Source organism: Chlorocebus sabaeus, chromosome 2 (assembly GCF_047675955.1).
Source record: "Chlorocebus sabaeus isolate Y175 chromosome 2, mChlSab1.0.hap1, whole genome shotgun sequence".
NCBI classification, from domain to species: domain Eukaryota; kingdom Metazoa; phylum Chordata; class Mammalia; order Primates; family Cercopithecidae; genus Chlorocebus; species Chlorocebus sabaeus.
This window is the reverse complement of record NC_132905.1, coordinates 97,059,295-97,075,496: the sequence shown is the minus strand read 5'-3', so window position 1 is coordinate 97,075,496 and position 16,202 is coordinate 97,059,295.

The following is a 16,202-nucleotide window of genomic DNA, read 5'->3' as shown; positions in this document are numbered from 1 at the left end:
ACTCTGGTGTTACTTTCCCCAAGCTACTCGGGTGGCGTGTGCTGGTGGTGTGACTGTGGTGACAGCCAGCTGACCGGTGTGGGGCTCCTGCCGCAAGACAGTGCTGGGGGCTGAGCATTTCATATTCCTAAGACCAAAATGTTCCAAGGGAGGCCATCCCAAACCGTGCCCAGGTGTCCACGTACCTCATCCTCAAAAACCTCCCGGCTCTGAGTGGGAATCACCCAGGCGCCCCTGCCCTGCTCTGCTCCTCGTGGGGGCTCAGTGACAGAGATCCCGCTGGTGGAGTGGGGCAGTGGCTGGACCCTAACAGCACACCCAGTGAAGGCTGGCAGGACATACTACGTGACCATTGTGTCTCATGAAAGCCCATTTGTATGTGATGAAGTTCTAAACAGTGATGCTGTCGATGGACCTGGGAGGCTGAAGGGAGCTATGATCATGCCCCTGCACTGTAGCCTGGGCAACACAGTGAGACCTTGCCTCTTCGAAAAATATAGTTGTGTATATTACAGTAGTGGGCAGATAATTTTAGATGGATTAGTGGCAGTGTTTGGCAATGTGGGCAGATGATAATTTTAGATGGGTTAGTGGCAGTGTTAGGCAATATGGGTAGTGGGCAGATAATTTAAGATGGGTTAGTAGCAATGTTTGGCGATGTGGGTGGTGGGCAGATGATAATTTTAGATGGGTTAGCGGCAGTGTCTGGTGATGTGGGTCGTTTCGTTTCCATCCTTATACTCCATGTTTCCAAAAAAAGTCGGTACAAACATTTTGTTTTTTGTTTTTTTACCTTAACTTTGGTCAGTTATGGCCATTTATTAATTTCCACTCAGTCTGAAGGAGGGAAGATGGCAAAAGTTGTACTTTATGTTTCTTAACTGATAAGAATCAGAAAGCCTATTTAAAATGTACACGACATTGAGAGGCTGAGGCAGGAGGGATCTCTTGAGTCTAGGAGTTCAAGACCTGCCTGAGCAACAAACCTAGTGAGACCCCATTTCAGCCAAAAAGTCAAAAAATTAGCTGGGCGTGGGGACTCATGCCTGTGGTCTCAGCTACTCGGGAGGCTGAGATGGGAGGATCCACCTAAGCCAGTAAGCCGAGGCTGCAGTGAGGTGTGATTGTCACTGTGCTCCAGCCTGGACAACAGAGTGAGACCCCGTCTCAAAAAAAAAAAAACAAGTAAAAGATAAAATGTGAATCAAAATGCCGTAAAAAGTGTCTTCAGACGTTGTGGTAAGAGGAGCTCACAGCCACACAGCCTGTCAGCCCGGTCCCCACTCCCCTCGCTGGTGTGGGTCTGTGAGGCGGTTGAGGTGGGAAGGTGAGCAGGAGCCTGAGTGCCCAGGAGGCGCTGCTGCCCGTCTGGGGTGTGTGGATCTCGGCCAGTAAGATGAGTCCCTGGGGCCCGGCGGGGCAGATCGAGTAACAGCTTTTCCACAGGTGTGAGGGCCAGGCAGGTGGTTTTAAAGAAGGAAGAATATAAAAGCCACTTGAAATAATTTTGATTTGTAATGAATTCAGGTCCAAATACCGCTGTAAATTGTTTCTTCCCTGAATATCATATGACATTTGCTGAGCCATAAAACCAAAAGGCAAACAGCTTCCAGAATAAACGTTAAATATGGTATCAGCACATCTGGTTCAACAGTGGTGTTGAATTATCTCAGTTCCTGGGTGCTTCCTGCAGCATTTTTTTTTTTTCTGGAGACGGAGTCTCGCTCTGTCACCCAGGCTGGAGTGCAGCGGCACGATCTCGGCTCACCACAAGCTCCGCCTCCCGGGTTCAAGCGATTCTATGCCTCAGCCTCCTGAGTAGCTGGGATTACAGGCCCATGCTGCCATGCCCGGCTAATTTTTTGTATTTTAGTAGAGACGGGGTTTCACCATGTTGCCCAGGCTGGTCTCGAACTCCTAATCCGCCTGCCTCGGCCTCCCAAAGTTTGGGGATTACACGTGTGAGCCACCGTGCCCGGCCTCCCTGCACCATTCTTTTGCTTGCTGTTGAGTCAGGAGGCCTCACAAGCTTACCAGATGCGTGTGTTTACAAGTAGATAAGAATCATTTTAAATATTTCTAAAAGCATGATGAATGGGCTCATTGCCCTGCTAATTGGAGACAATTTGTTGCCTTCAAATGAACTGAGTATGGGGAAGGGGTTGGCGTCGCACCCACGGCAGTGTCTACAGGGGTGAAGGTGGCCACTGCCTCTTTTCTAGTTCAGGATTGAACTAGAATTTACCAAAAGGGAACAGACCAGAGAATGATTTCTGGAAAAAGTCTCAATTCAAAGCACAGGGGAAGAAAAGCATTACCAAATCTGATTCTCGATGCTGTGCGACGGAAGGTAAGACTTCTGAGTCTCGGAACACTAACAAGCCATGCGGGACGTGGCTATGGATGGCCCTAAAAAGCATTTTATTCCCAGACTGAATTTCACATTCCCTGTAAATTTTACCAAAGACGTGATCAACATAAGATTTCTAACTTTTAATTTGCCAGGTGTGACTTTTTAGCTCACTCTCAAGTTTCACCATTATTTCATGAAAGAAAAGTTTTATTTTGGAAATATCTAAACATACGTGACAGTAGAGAATGCGGTAATAAAGCCCACAGACTTCACCCTGCGCACCCCAGTTTGCGTCCCTAACGCAGAGGACCCAGGAGAGGACAGCCCTCGAACGCGTTCCACGTTATGACGCTCCCCGCGTGGCTTGTTTTTCGTGTTTCCCAGGCTCCAGGGGTTCGCAGGTGAGCAAGACACAGAGCCTGCCTGGCACGTGCTGTGCTGCTGCCCTGGAGAAGTGGGGCTCAGATCAAAGCAGCACTTCTGGGAACCGCCGCTCCACTCCCAGAGTTCCCTTTGGTCCAGATGAGCAGCCTGGGAAGTGAGAGGCCCAGGGCGACGGTGGGGTAAGAATCTCAAGGGCTTTGAAAGTAGCAAAGCTGGACCAGGGCATTGGGGCATGGAAGCTGAATTTTACCTGCCCTGAAAACCCAGACACCAGCAAGGGCAGTTGTGGTTGACAGGGGACAATGCAGGAAGAAAAGGGAACTCTCCAGAGTAGCTCTTTATCCCAGTCGATCCAACAAGCTCTTGAGAAATAAAGAGTCTCGCTCTGCAGAAGAGGGAACCGCTTCAGAGACCCTGAGTGGACCAGGCTGTCCCGGCGTGCTGTTCGCTGCAGGTCACAGACAGTCTAACAAACTAACTCCAACAGCAAGATGTGTTGGGCCGGGCACGGTGGCTCACGCCTGTAATCCCAGCACTTTGGGAGGCCAAGGCAGGTGGATCACGAGGTCAGGAGATCGAGACCATCCTGGCCAACATGATCAAACACTGTCTCTGCTAAAAATACAGAAAAAAAATTAGCCGGGAGTGGTGGCACATGCCTGTAGTCTCAGCTACTCTGGAGGCTGAGGCAGGAGAATTGCTTGAACCCAGGAGGCAGAGGTTGCAGTGAGCCAAGATCACGCCATTGTCCTTCAGCCTGGCTGATAAAGTGAGACTCCATCTCAAAAGAAAAAGAAAGATGTGTTGGCTTCTGGAATTAGAAAGGCCCAGTGGCCTTGCCCTGCTGAGCTCTGGTCTGTACCACGTGGGTTCCACATAACATTAGGCGAATAGCGTGATGGCCGACGTAGGCCGCGACAGACGCCCAGCATCTCAGTCTCATAGGCCCAAGTTGGCGTCACTTATTTTTCCAACCTGAAAAAAAGGTCCGCTTCCAAATTCTATGAACTGAGTGTGATACTGATCAAAATGGCCCACAAAACTACAGGGGCCTCCCAGTTCTGAATATGGATGCAAAAACCCCACATCCAGTATTAGCAAACAGTCCAGCAGCGTGTTAAGGGAAATCTGCCACTAGTGGGTGCGATTCAGCCCAGGAACTCAAGGATGGATGTTATCAAATATTTCATCTGTTCTAAGTTTGCTTACTTTTTTACTTTATTTTTTTTATGAGACAGAGTCTCACTTTGTCACCCAGGCTGGAGTGCAGTGGCACGATCTGGGCTCACTGCAACCTCTGCCTTTCTGGTTTAAGTGATTCTTGTGCCTCGGCCTCCTGAGTAGCTAGGACCACAGTCACACGCCACCACGCCTGACTCATTTTTGTATTTTTCGCCATGGGGCTTCGCCATGTTGGCCAGGCTGGTCTCGAACTCCTGACCTCAAGTGACCCACCCGCCTCAGCCTCCCAAAGTGCTGGGATTGCAGGCGTGAGCCACGCGCCCGGCCAGCTTGTTTCTTATGGTTCTCCCGATTATGCTTACGTTGTATCTCTTAGCTGGCTTCCAGGTCTGTTATATTTTTAATTAGATGCATGGTACACACAGCAAAGTACCTAAAAGCTAAACCTGGTTTAAAGGACAATTGCGAGGTGATCATCGTGGTCAAGAAGCTGCACGATGCCAGCATCCAGGCCAGCCCTCCCCGGTCATAAAATTCTTCTTCCTCCTAAAAGAAACTATCTTGCTGGGCGCAGTGGCTCACGCCTGTAATCCCAGCACTTTGGGAGGCCGAGGCGGGCGGATCACGAGGTCAGGAGATCGAGACCATCCTGGCTAACACGGTGAAACCCCGTCTCTACTAAAATACAAAAAATTAGCCGGGCGCGGTGGCGGGTGCCTGTAGTCCCAGCTACTCGGGAGGCTGAGGCAGGAGAATGGCGCGAACCCGGGAGGCGGAGCTTGCAGTGAGCCGAGATCGTGCCACTGCACTCCAGCCTGGGCGACAGAGTGAAGACTCCGCCTCAAAAAAAAAAAAAAAAAAAAAAAACTATCTTGACATTTGCAATAATCGTTTTGCTTTTATTATTTTACAAACTACATATGGTTCACTAAACATTACAGTTTTGCCTGCTTTTAGAAGTGGAGTCATGTATGATTTTGTCTGGCTCAGCTTGTCCACAATATTCAACTGTGTTGGGTGTAGCCGGCCTGAGATTTGCAGCTGGTGGGTGCATCAGTCTGGAAAAAGCAAAGAATACAGCAGTAAGCAGTGGCGTGGGTTCAAGTGAGCAGCCGGGAGACAGGTGCGGAAAGAGGAGGAGGAGGGCGTGTCCTGGCGCGTGGAGCAGTGAGGGCACATTCCCTGTGGCAGGAACCAGGAACACACTGAGGTGGTCAGGAAGGACTAGCACCAGGTCGCAACAGCTCTGAAATCCCAGGACTCATGTCCCGCTCACCTGTGTGTCTGCCACCCGTCCTGCAGCCCAGCGCTGTCTTCACAGGGGCCAGGTAGACAGGGCAGCCCCCACCCAAAATGCTGCCAGCTTACAGGGAGGGAGGGAGAGAGAGAGAGAGGAGTGATGAGAGAGAGAGAGAGGAGTGATGAGAGAGAGAGAGACTTCTTGCTGGCGCTCTGGCCCCTGACCAGAATGACGTGCAAACTGCACACGCCACTGGGTGAAACCAGGCCCACAGCCACTCAGGACTGAGTTCTGGGGGGCCCCAGAGGAGGGAACCCTGGGCATCCTCCCCTGGGTGTTGAAGACACGTGTGCTGGGAAGAGATCAGGAAAAGGTTGGGGAGGACATCAGGGGGAGCTCTCATGGGGCCTCCTGGGCCATGGGAAGGACCTAGAATCTTTTTTTTTTTTCCCCTAGAAACAGGGCCTCATCATGTTGCCCAAGCTTCAAACTCCTGGGCTGAAGCCATCCTCCCGCCTTGGCCTCCCAAGTGCTGGGAGTACAGGTCTGAGTGACCACACATGGCTTGTCCCTGGAATGCCTAAGCTGAGTCGTGGGAAGGGGTTTGAACAGGAGCATGACGAGCTCTGATTCAAACGCTTAAAGCAGCTTCTGGCTGCAGTGTGCGGGACAGCCTGCAGGCGGGCAGGAGTGCAGGGGAGAACCATGCAGGCAGAAGGACCGCCCAGCCAAGAGCAGGGGCAGCTTGGACTGTGACGGGCTCCAAGAGCAGGGGGCAGCTTGGACTGTGACGGGCTCCAAGAGCAGGGGGCAGCTTGGACTGTGACGGGCTTGGTGCGGTCCTCGCAGCTTGGTTTGTAAGCTGTTCTGGTGGGGTCCAGTGATGGGTGACTGTAGTTTTAATTTTCATATTCCTGATGGCCAATGAGGCTGGCACCTTTTCCTGCTGTTACCATTTGCATGTCTCTCTGTGAAGCCCAGTTTAAGTCTTTTGCCTATTTTAAAATATTGAGGCTGGGCACAGTGGCTCACACCTGTAATCCCAGCACTTTGGGAGGCCGAGGTGGGTGGATCACCTGAGGTCAGGAGTTCGAGACCAGCCTGACCAACATGGTGAAACCCCATCTCTACTAAAAATACAAAAATTAGCCAGGCCTGGAATCCCAGCTACTCAGGATGCTGAAACAGGAGAATCACTGGAACCTGGGAGGCGGAGGTTGCAGTGAGCTGAGGTCGTGCCCATTGCACTCTAGCCTGGGCGACAAGAGTGAAACTCTGTCTCAAAAAAAAAAAAAAAAAAAAATTGAGTAGTTTGTCATTTTCTTATTTATTTCTAGATTTATTTTAATATATGGTGGAGATGAATCTTTTGTTGATGCGCGTTGCAAATATTTTCTCCCAGTCTGTCGTTTGCCTTTTCTCTCTCTAAATAGTGTCTTGATGAAAGCCTGTTCTTAGAATTCATCTAAGTCAACTTACCCATCTTTCATCTGCGCACAGTGCTGTGTGTTCCGTGTAAGATATTTCTTGTCTCCCTGAGGTCCTGCTGATATTCTGTCTTTGTCGTAAGCCTTATATATATATTGTGTGTGTGTTTGCTTTTTTTTTTTTTTTTTTGAGATGAAGACTCGCTCTGTCGCCCAGGCTGGAGTGCAGTGGCACGATCTCAGCTCACTACAACCTCCACCTCCCGGGTTCAGGCAATTACCCTGCCTCAGCCTCCCAAGTACCACAGGTGCCTGCCACCACGCCTGGGTGATTTTTGGTTTTGTTTGTTTGTTTGTTTGTTTTTTGAGACAGAGTCTCGCTCTGTCTCCAGCCTGGAGTGCAGTGGCGCGATCTCGGCTCACAGCAAGCTCTGCCACCCGGGTTCACGCCATTCGCCTACCTCAGTCTCCCGAGTAGCTGGGACCACAGGTGCCTGCCACCACGCCCGGCTAATTTTTTGTATTTTTAGTAGAGATGGTGTTTCACCGTGTTAGCCAGGATGATCTCGATCTCCTGACCTCGTGATCTGCCTGCCTTAGCCTCCCAAAGTGCTGGGATTACAGGCGTGAGCCACCGCGCCCGGCGATTTTTGTATTTTTAGTCACGATGGGGTTTCACCATGTTGACCAGGCTGGTCTCAAACTCCTGACCTCAAGCCATCCACCTGCCTCAGCCTCCCAAAGTGCTGGGATTATAGGCGTGAGCCACCACACCCAGCCTGTTTGCTTGTTTTTTGTTTTGTTTTGTTTTGTTTTGTTTTGTTTTGTTTGAGACAGAGTCCCGCTCAGTCGCCCAGGCTGGAGTACAGTGGCGCCATCTCAGCTCACTGCAATCTCCGCCTCCCGGGTTCAAGCGATTCTCCTGCCTCAGCCTCCCGAGTATCTGGGATTACAGACACACCACCACGCCTGGCTAATTTTTGTATTTTTAGTAGAGACAGAGTTTCACCATGTTGGCCAGGCTAGTCTCGAACTCCTGACCTCAGGTGATCCACCCACCTTGGCCTCCCAAAGTGCCGGGATTACAGGCGTGAGCTATGGCGCCTGGCCACTTGTTTGTGAGTATGTTTTGTTTTGTTTTTTGAGAAGGAGTTTCGCTCTGTAGCCCAGGCTGGAGTGCAGTGGTGCGATCTCAGCTCACTGCAACCTCTGCCTCCTGAGTTCAAGCGATTCTCCTGCCTCAGCCTCCTGAGTAGCTTGAACTCCTGACCTCAAGTGATCTGTCCTCCTTGGCCCACCAAAGTGCTTGGATTACAGGCATGAGCCACCGCGCCCGGCCTGTTAGCTTGTTTCTGAGACAAGGTCTGGCTCTGTCTCCGGGCTGGAGTGCAATGGGTGTGATCTCAGCTCACTGTAACCTCCATCTCCCAGACCCAAGTGATCTTCACACCTCAGCCTTCCAAGTAATTGGAACTACAGGTGTGCACCACCATGACTGGCTAATTCTTTGGTTTTTTTTTTTTTGTAGAAACGGGGTTTCGCCATATTGCCCAGGCTTGTCTCAAACTCCTGGGCTCAAGCCATCCTCCCACCTTGGCCTCCCGAAGTGCTGGGATTACAGGTGTGAGCCACCATGCCCAGCCCCTGTCATAAGCTTTAATATGTTCAGTTTCACACTTAACTCTAGGACTTATTTTCCTTTTCTTGTTGTTGTTGAGACAGGATCTCACTTCGTCACCCAGGCTGGAGTGCAGTGGCGTAATTACAGCTCACTCTAGCGTCAAACTCCTGGGCTCGAGTGATTCTCCCACCTCAGCCTCCCGTGTAGCTGAGAATATAGGTGCAAGCCACCATGCACATCTAATTTTTTTTTTTTATTATTTTTTTTTATTTTTAGAAACAGTGTTTCACCATGTTGCCAGGCTGGTCTCAAACTCCTGGCCTCAAGTGATCCACCAGCCTTGGCCTCCCAGAGTGCTGGGATTACAGGCATGAGCCACACACACAGCCATGTTCCGTGTCGGTGTGAAATCAGCACTTTCCTACATGGATATCCAGTTGCTCCAGCAGCATTAACTGTAAAAACCACCACCTTTCCGCGCTGAACGCAGCTCCCTCTGTGATAGTCCCGTCGTATGTGCAGACGGGTCTGTTCTTGGATCCCCTTCTGTTCGTGGGTCTTTTGCACGTCCTTGTGCCTGGGGTACATTTTGAATGAACAGGAGTCTACAGGGGCCAGGCACGGTGGCTCATGCCTGCAATCCCAGCACTTTGGGAGGCCAAGGCAAGTGGATCAGCCCAGGCGTCCCAGAGCAGCCTGGGCAACGTGGTGAAACCCTATCTCTACAAAAAGTGTTTAAAAACCAGCCAGGTACAGTGACACGTGCCTGTGGTCCCAGCTACTCGGGAGCCTGAGGTGGGAGGGTCACTTGGGCCCAGGAGGTTGAGGCTGCAGGGAGCCAGGATCGCACCACTGCACTGCAGCCTGGGCAACGGAGCAAGACCTGACTCAAAAAAGAGAAAAAAAAAGACCAAAGGTATTAGCTGCTGGGTCCAGTGTGGGCTGTGATAGAGAATTCAAGGATGCCTCTGAGGGTTTTCACCTGAGTAGATTTTGCCTCATCAACTTTTATTTCTTATAAAGCAGATTGGAGAACATGGATCTAGGTTTCAAGGCCCAAAGAACTTGTAAGGCCATCCCTGTCCACGGTCTGACCCGGGACTGCCCACCTGCGGGTCAGCTTGGGCCCACACAGCATGCAGGGACGCTGGCCGTGTGCCTGCCAGAGGGCAGGAGGGGAGTGAGTCCCCAGGGCTTGTACCATTTAAACAGACCAGCGCCCTGCAGTCCAGGCATCTGCACAAGTCATTGCCAGAGCCTCGGCTTGACGTGGTCAGACAGGTCACACTTCCTCTCCAGGGAAGGATAGAGGATGGGCGAGGAGAGAAGCCAGGAGTGGCCCCTCATGGAAACATGACATTGTTCCCGTGTTCTCTCACCCCAAGTGGAGTGGGCTGGGCAAGGCATCAACCATGCCAAGGTCATCCTTCCACACCCCAAAGGCCACTTCCTTAGTGCCCACTGCCACCCCTCAGTCTCCTCCTGGTTCCATGGACGGTTGGCTTCTTCCCCAGGAAGGTTTTGAACAAGTGAGATCCACGCAATAATCAGGTTAACTCAAGCACCACCCGGCAGCCAAGGCTGACACGCCGCACCGCCTCCCCGGTCACGGGAGCTCCCAAGCGCTTTGCAAGAGATCGGCTGAGACCCGTGGCGGCCTGAAGCTGCAGAGTCTGGAAAATATGGCTCCCCTCCCCCTGCCAGGCTCCTAAGAAAACGTGGTCTAAAGCTGAACCCTCCTTCTCCTGTCTAACGCCCAAAGAAATTAAAGTCCAAGGTCTTTTCTTTCCAGCACATCCTGTGTAACAGAACCTTCAACCAAACAGCCCCAAGACCGCCCAGGTGGCTGTCTCCCATGCCTGTGCTCCAGGGGCAGCAGGACAGGCCCGGAAACCGAGTCTGCAGATCGTGGAGCTTTCAGGAGTGAGCCGGGCGTGGGCCCACCAACCTGGCAAGTGAGGTCACCACCCAGCCTCGGCCATCTTGCCAGGGGTTTCAGCTGCACGCTGGCTCGTTAGATGGCATGGTGTGGCTCCCAGGAAGGAAGCCAGCCCTTCACCCCTCTGGGGCTCCCCCTCCACAGGGACTCCTGCAGGGGCCTTTGAAACCAGTATGCTGAGAATAGATAGGGCTCAAGGACAGTAGCTCCAATTGAACTTTTAATGAACTCCCGTAGGCGCCAAGAAGGTGAGCAGATAAGGAAGAGCATAGAAACAAGGAACTGAGTGGAAGGTTACATGTGGGAAAAGAAAGTTTGTTTTGCATTGCATTCTTTCTGCTGATGTGGGGTTTATGGAGTATAGATAAAGTGAGGCGGAGGCTCTGAGTGCGGCCGCCATGTTCTCTGTGTGTCTTTGTCTTTTGTGTGTTCTTTCATTCTCCACCACCCCCGGCACGGACCCCAACAGACTCCCCCTCCACAGGGACTCCCCCTCCACAGGGCACCTCCATCTCAGCAGCATTCCCAGGAGCAGCTGGCCCGTTCACACAGTGGGGATCCTTGGAGCCTACGTTCCACCTCACACAACCAAACTCAATTTGGAAAACTCCCGCCTCCAAATATTCAGGCACCTCCTCAAATCCCAGGTCTTTTTTTTAACTAAGTTGAATCAGCCAGGGTATGGTGGCTCATGCCTGTAATCCCAACACTTTGGGAGGCTGAGGTGGGCAGATCACCTGAGGTCAGGAGTTTGTCACCAGCCTGGCCAACGTGGCAAAACCCCGTCTCTACTAAAAACACAACAATTAGCCGGGTGTGGTGGGTGCCTGTAATCCCAGGGAGGCAGAGGCAGGAGAATCGCTTGAACCTGGGAGGCAAAGGTTGCAGTGAGCCGAGATTGTACCACTGCACTCCAGCCTGGGTGACAGAGCGAGATTGTATCTCAGAAAACAAACAAACAAACAAAAGTAAGTTGAATCAGCTGGGCACAATGGCTCAGACCTATAATCCTAACACTTGGGGAGGCTGAGGTAGGTGGATCACCTGAGGTCAGGAGTTCAAGACCAGCCTCGCCAACATGGCAAAACCCCGTCTCTACTAAAAATACAAAAATTAGCCAGGCATGGTGGAACGCACCTGTAATCCCAGCTACTCGGGAGGCTGAGGCAGGAGAATAGCTTGAACCTGGGAGGTGGAGGTTGCAGTGAGCCAAGATTGCACCACTGCACTCCAGCCTGGGCGACAGAGTGAGACTCAGTCTCAAAAAAAAAAAAAAAAAAAAAACAGAATCATATGAAATTGCCATTTTTTTGTGGGTCAGAAGGTCGCATTTCAGCAATTTTGCGTGGTTCAAACTAAGACACCCCAAACTGGGGCTGACTGTCGTCGTGGGAGGACCACAAAGTCCCGTGGGTAAGAGCAGGCCCAGGAGTCCCGCTGCCTGGGCTCACCCAGCTCTACTTCCTGTTCCTGCACACTCGTCTTTCCCTTCTGGAAAGGGATGGCCAGGTGGTGCCCCTCCTTTAGTGTTAGGAAGATCCCGTCAGGTAACACAGGTGAAGTTCCCAAAGCAGGACCTGGCACATCTGCAGTCAGTGCATGGCAGTCAGTTGTTGCCGTTGTTGGCAGCAATAGCATTAGTAACTGTTGCTGGGTGTGGTGGCTCACATCTGTGCTCCTAGCTACTTGGGAGGCTGAGGCAGGAGAATCACTTGAGCCCAGGAGGTTGAGGCTGCAGGGCACCATGAACGCACCACTGCACTCCAGCCTGGGAGACAGAGTGAGACCCTGTCTCTAGAAAAATAAAAGATACAGACTGGGCGCGGTGGCTCACGCCTATAATCTCAGCACTTTGGGAGGCTGAGGTGGGTGGATCACCTGAGGTTGGGAGTTTGAGATCAGCCTGACCAACATGGAGAAACCCTGTCTCTACTAAAAAATACAAAATTAGCTGGGTATGGTGGCGCATGCCTGTAATCCCAACTACTCAGGAGGCTGAGACAGGAGAATCGCTTGAACCCAGGAGGTGGAGGTTGCAGTGAACCAAGATCATGCCCACAGCACTCCAGCCTGGGTGATAGGATGAGACTCCGTCTCAAAAAAAAAAAAAAAAGAAAAAGATACAGTATTAGTAACTGAAGGTGGGATGTGGGAGTGGGGCAGACACGCAGAACGGGGAGCAGGAACTCTGCTTGCCTCATGAGGAGTGGAGAGATGGCATGAAAGTGAGTGAGTGCGCACATTACTCTTGGAAAATGACACGGCGTTGCTGGAAGACTTGCAGCTGTCCCTGAGACATGGACGGCCCTCGTTCATGGGCCAGCGGACTCCCTCCTCAAGTCAAAAGGAATGAATGTAACCAAAGAAGGGTGAGACTTACATATCCCCAAATCCCAAAACACCGCTGAAAGAAAGACCCATCCTCCTCCTGGATGCCTGGGCTCAGGACCCCTCCCCTCGGGACGATATTGGCCACAGTCCTACCCAAATCCTCCCCTCCTCTCATGCCCAAAGGGTATTGTTGCTATAGCGGCAGCCCCTTCAGCCCCTCAGAGGCTCCAGCTCCTTATTCTAGAACTCTCCATCGGCAGTTATTTCTCTCCGGTGACACTGCCCATGCATGGGCCCACCAGCTTTTCACTGTCCCTGCCGCCTGCTGCCCATCCTTGCCACCCCACCTGGTGCAGATCCCTGCAAACAAGTGCAACTCAGCCTCCCTTCTGTGCCGTCTCCCACCAACACACTCAGACAAAACTTCGCTCTCACACGTAACCCAGCCTGCAAACAGCCCCAGTCCCAGTGGCTCCCTGCAAAGGGCATTTTGTTCTTGTCCTGCCAGGCTCTGCAGGGCTGGGCCCCAGGCTGCAGGTGGAGGTCAGGGCCTCTGTCCCCAGGGTCTCAGTTGCAAACAGGTCACTCCCTTCTGCCGTGTGTCCCAAGGGGTGAAGCAAACCACGGCTCAGCCCAAATCCACACCACTGCCGTGACTTGGGCAGGGAGAGAGAATCTCGTAAACACACACAACCATCTCCAGCGCTCTTCCCCTGCTCTGCCACGCAGGCCACTCACCACAGCCAGAGAAAAGCACAGCCATGCCGCCAGGGGCCTGTGAAATTACTGAATGGAAATTCGCAGGGGTCCTCAGAGCTGTCCACCTCTCCTTCGCTTCCTCTTCCTCCTCCTTCTCCTCCAACCTCCTCCAGTTCTGAGGGCCCAGCCTTCTGGTCACCAGGGGATGGTGTAGGCCCAGTCCTCTCCCCTCTGCTCGCACCCCAGTGGGGTAGTGGTTTATCCACTGTCCACGTCCACTCGTGACGTGTGCACTTTCTGCATATGTGTTATACTCTGAACAAAAGTAACAACAAAACCCTCCATCAGCTGGGCGCGGTGGCTCACGCCTGTAATCCCAGCACTTTGGAAGGCCGAGGCGGGCGGATCACAAGGTCAGGAGATCGAGACCATGGTGAAACCCCGTCTCTACTAAAAATACAAAAAAGTAGCCGGGCGAGGTGGTGGGCGCCTGTAGTCCCAGCTACTCAGGAGGCTGAGGCAGGAGAATGGCGTGAACCCGGGAGGCGAAGCTCGCAGTGAGCCGAGATCGCGCCACTGCACTCCAGCCTGGGGGACACAGCCAGACTCTGTCTCAAAAAAAAAAACAACAAAAAACCCTCCATCAGCTCGGCCTCTCTGTCCACCTGCTGCTGACCAGCTGTCAGGCCTATTCCTTTGAGGAAACAGAGGTGATTAGAAGGAAGCTCTTCCACCTTGTCCACAGGACACCAGCATTCCTGCATCTCTGGCTCTGAGCTCCTTCCCATTACAGTGTGGCCGGCCAGGGCCTCCCGGGGACTCTGCTCCTGCGGTGCCTTCTGTCATGTAGGGAGGCACAGAAATGAGGCAGAGGCTAGAAAATGATGAGGGCCAGAGAGACACGGGTTTTTTTGTTGTTGTTTTTGTTTTTGTTTTTGAGACGGAGTTTCGCTCCTGTTACCCAGGCTGGAGTGCAATGGCACGATCTCAGCTCACCGCAACCTCCGCCTCCTGGGTTCAGGCAGTTCCCCTGCTTCAGCCTCCCAAGTAGCTGGGATTACAGGTGCCTGCCACCACACCCAGGTAATTTGTGTGTGTGTGTGTGTGTGTGTGTTTTCAATAGAGATGGGGTTTCACCGTGTTGGCCAGGCTGGTCTCCAACTCCTGATCTCAGGCGATCCATCCGCCTTGGCCTTCCAAAGTGCTGGGATTACAGGCATGAGCCACTGCACTGGGCCAATTTTTGTATTTTTAGTAGAGACTAGAGACGGGGTTTTGCCATGTTGACCAGGCTGGTCTCAAACTCCTGACCTCAGGTGATCTGCCCACCTTGGCCTCCCAAAGTACTGGGATTACAGGCGTGAGCCACCCCATTTGGCCATTCGTGCACTTTGAGTGGTCAGGTGTAGCTTTTTCGTTTTAAAATAGGACCTATGGCTCACATTGATATAACTAAGTGAATAAATAAACGAGGGAGAAGGAAAACTCTGATAATGGAATGCCAAATGGTATATACATATAGAAGGAGTGATGGGCTTAGAAAAACCATTATTCAGCAACCGTTTTTATTTTATTTATTTTATTTTTTTTTAGATGGAGCCTCGCTCTGTCGCCAGGCTGGAGTGCAGTGGCATGATCCCAGCTCACTGCAACCTCCGAGTCCCTGGTTCAAGTGATTCTCCTGCCTCAGCCTCCCGAGTAGCTGGGAGTACAGGCATGCACCATCATGCCCAGCTAATTTTTGTATTTTTAGTAGAGACGAGGTTTCACCATGTTGACCAGGACGGTCTCAATCTCTTGACCTTGTGATACGCCCACCTTGGCCTCCCAAAGTGCTGGGATTACAGGCGTGAGCCACAGCTCGGCAACCATCTTAATAAAAATCAATTCAGACAAAATCATCAGTAAGTGTCCAAACTAGAGAGTGGGCTGGGTGTGGTGGCTTACCCCTGTAATCCCAGCACTTTGGAGGCCGAGGCAGGTGGATCACCTGAGGTCAGGAGTTCGAGACCAGCCTGGCCAACATGGTGAAACCCTGTCTTTACTAAAAATACAAAAATGGCCAGGCACTGTGGCTCACACCTGTAATCCCAGCACTTTGGGAAGCCAAGGTGGGCAGATCACCTGAGGTAGGGAGTTTGAGACCAGCATGGAGAAACCCCCTCTCTACTAAAAATACAAAATTAGCCAGGCGTGGTGGCGGGAGCCTGTAATCCCAGCTACGGGGGGAGTGGAGGCAGGAGAATCGCTTGAACCTGGGAGGCGGAGGTGGCAGTGAGCTGAGATCGCACCATTGCACTCCAGCCTAGGCAACAAGAGCAAAACTGCGCCTCCAAAAAAAACAAAATTTAGCTGGGCATGGTGGCGTCCCAGCTACTCTGGAGGCTGACGTGGAGGCTGCAGTGAGCCAAGATCACACCTCTGCACTCCAGCCGAGGAAACAGAGTGAGACTCCGTCTCCAAAAAAAAAAAAAAAAAAAAAAAGGCCAGGCATGGTGGCTCATGCCTGTAATCCGAGCATTTTGGGAGGCTGAGGCAGGTGGATCACAAGGTTAAGAGTTCAAGACCAGCCTGGTCAACATGGTGAAACCCCATCTCTACTAAAAAATAAATACAAAAAATAGCCAGGCATGGTGGTGTGCACCTGTAATCCCGGCTACTCAGGAGGCTGAGGCAGAAGAATAGCTTGAACCTGGGATGGGGAGGTTGCAGTGAGCTGAGATCACACCAACTGCACTCCAGCCTGGGTGACAGAGCAAGACTCTGTCTCAAAAAGAAACAAAACAAAACAAAATAACATAAAAACTAGAGAGTGAAAGATTGAGAAGCAACAGGATACATAGAGTTACAAAGTAGCTCCCTACAAGACACTTAGTAATTACATAGAGTGGGTTGGCCACCTTAGATGCCTGTAATCCCAGTACTTTGGGAGGCTGAGGCAGGCGGATTACTTGAGACCAGCAGTTCAAGACCAGCCTGGCCAACATGGCAAAACCCTGTCTCTACTAAAAATAAAAATAAAAATA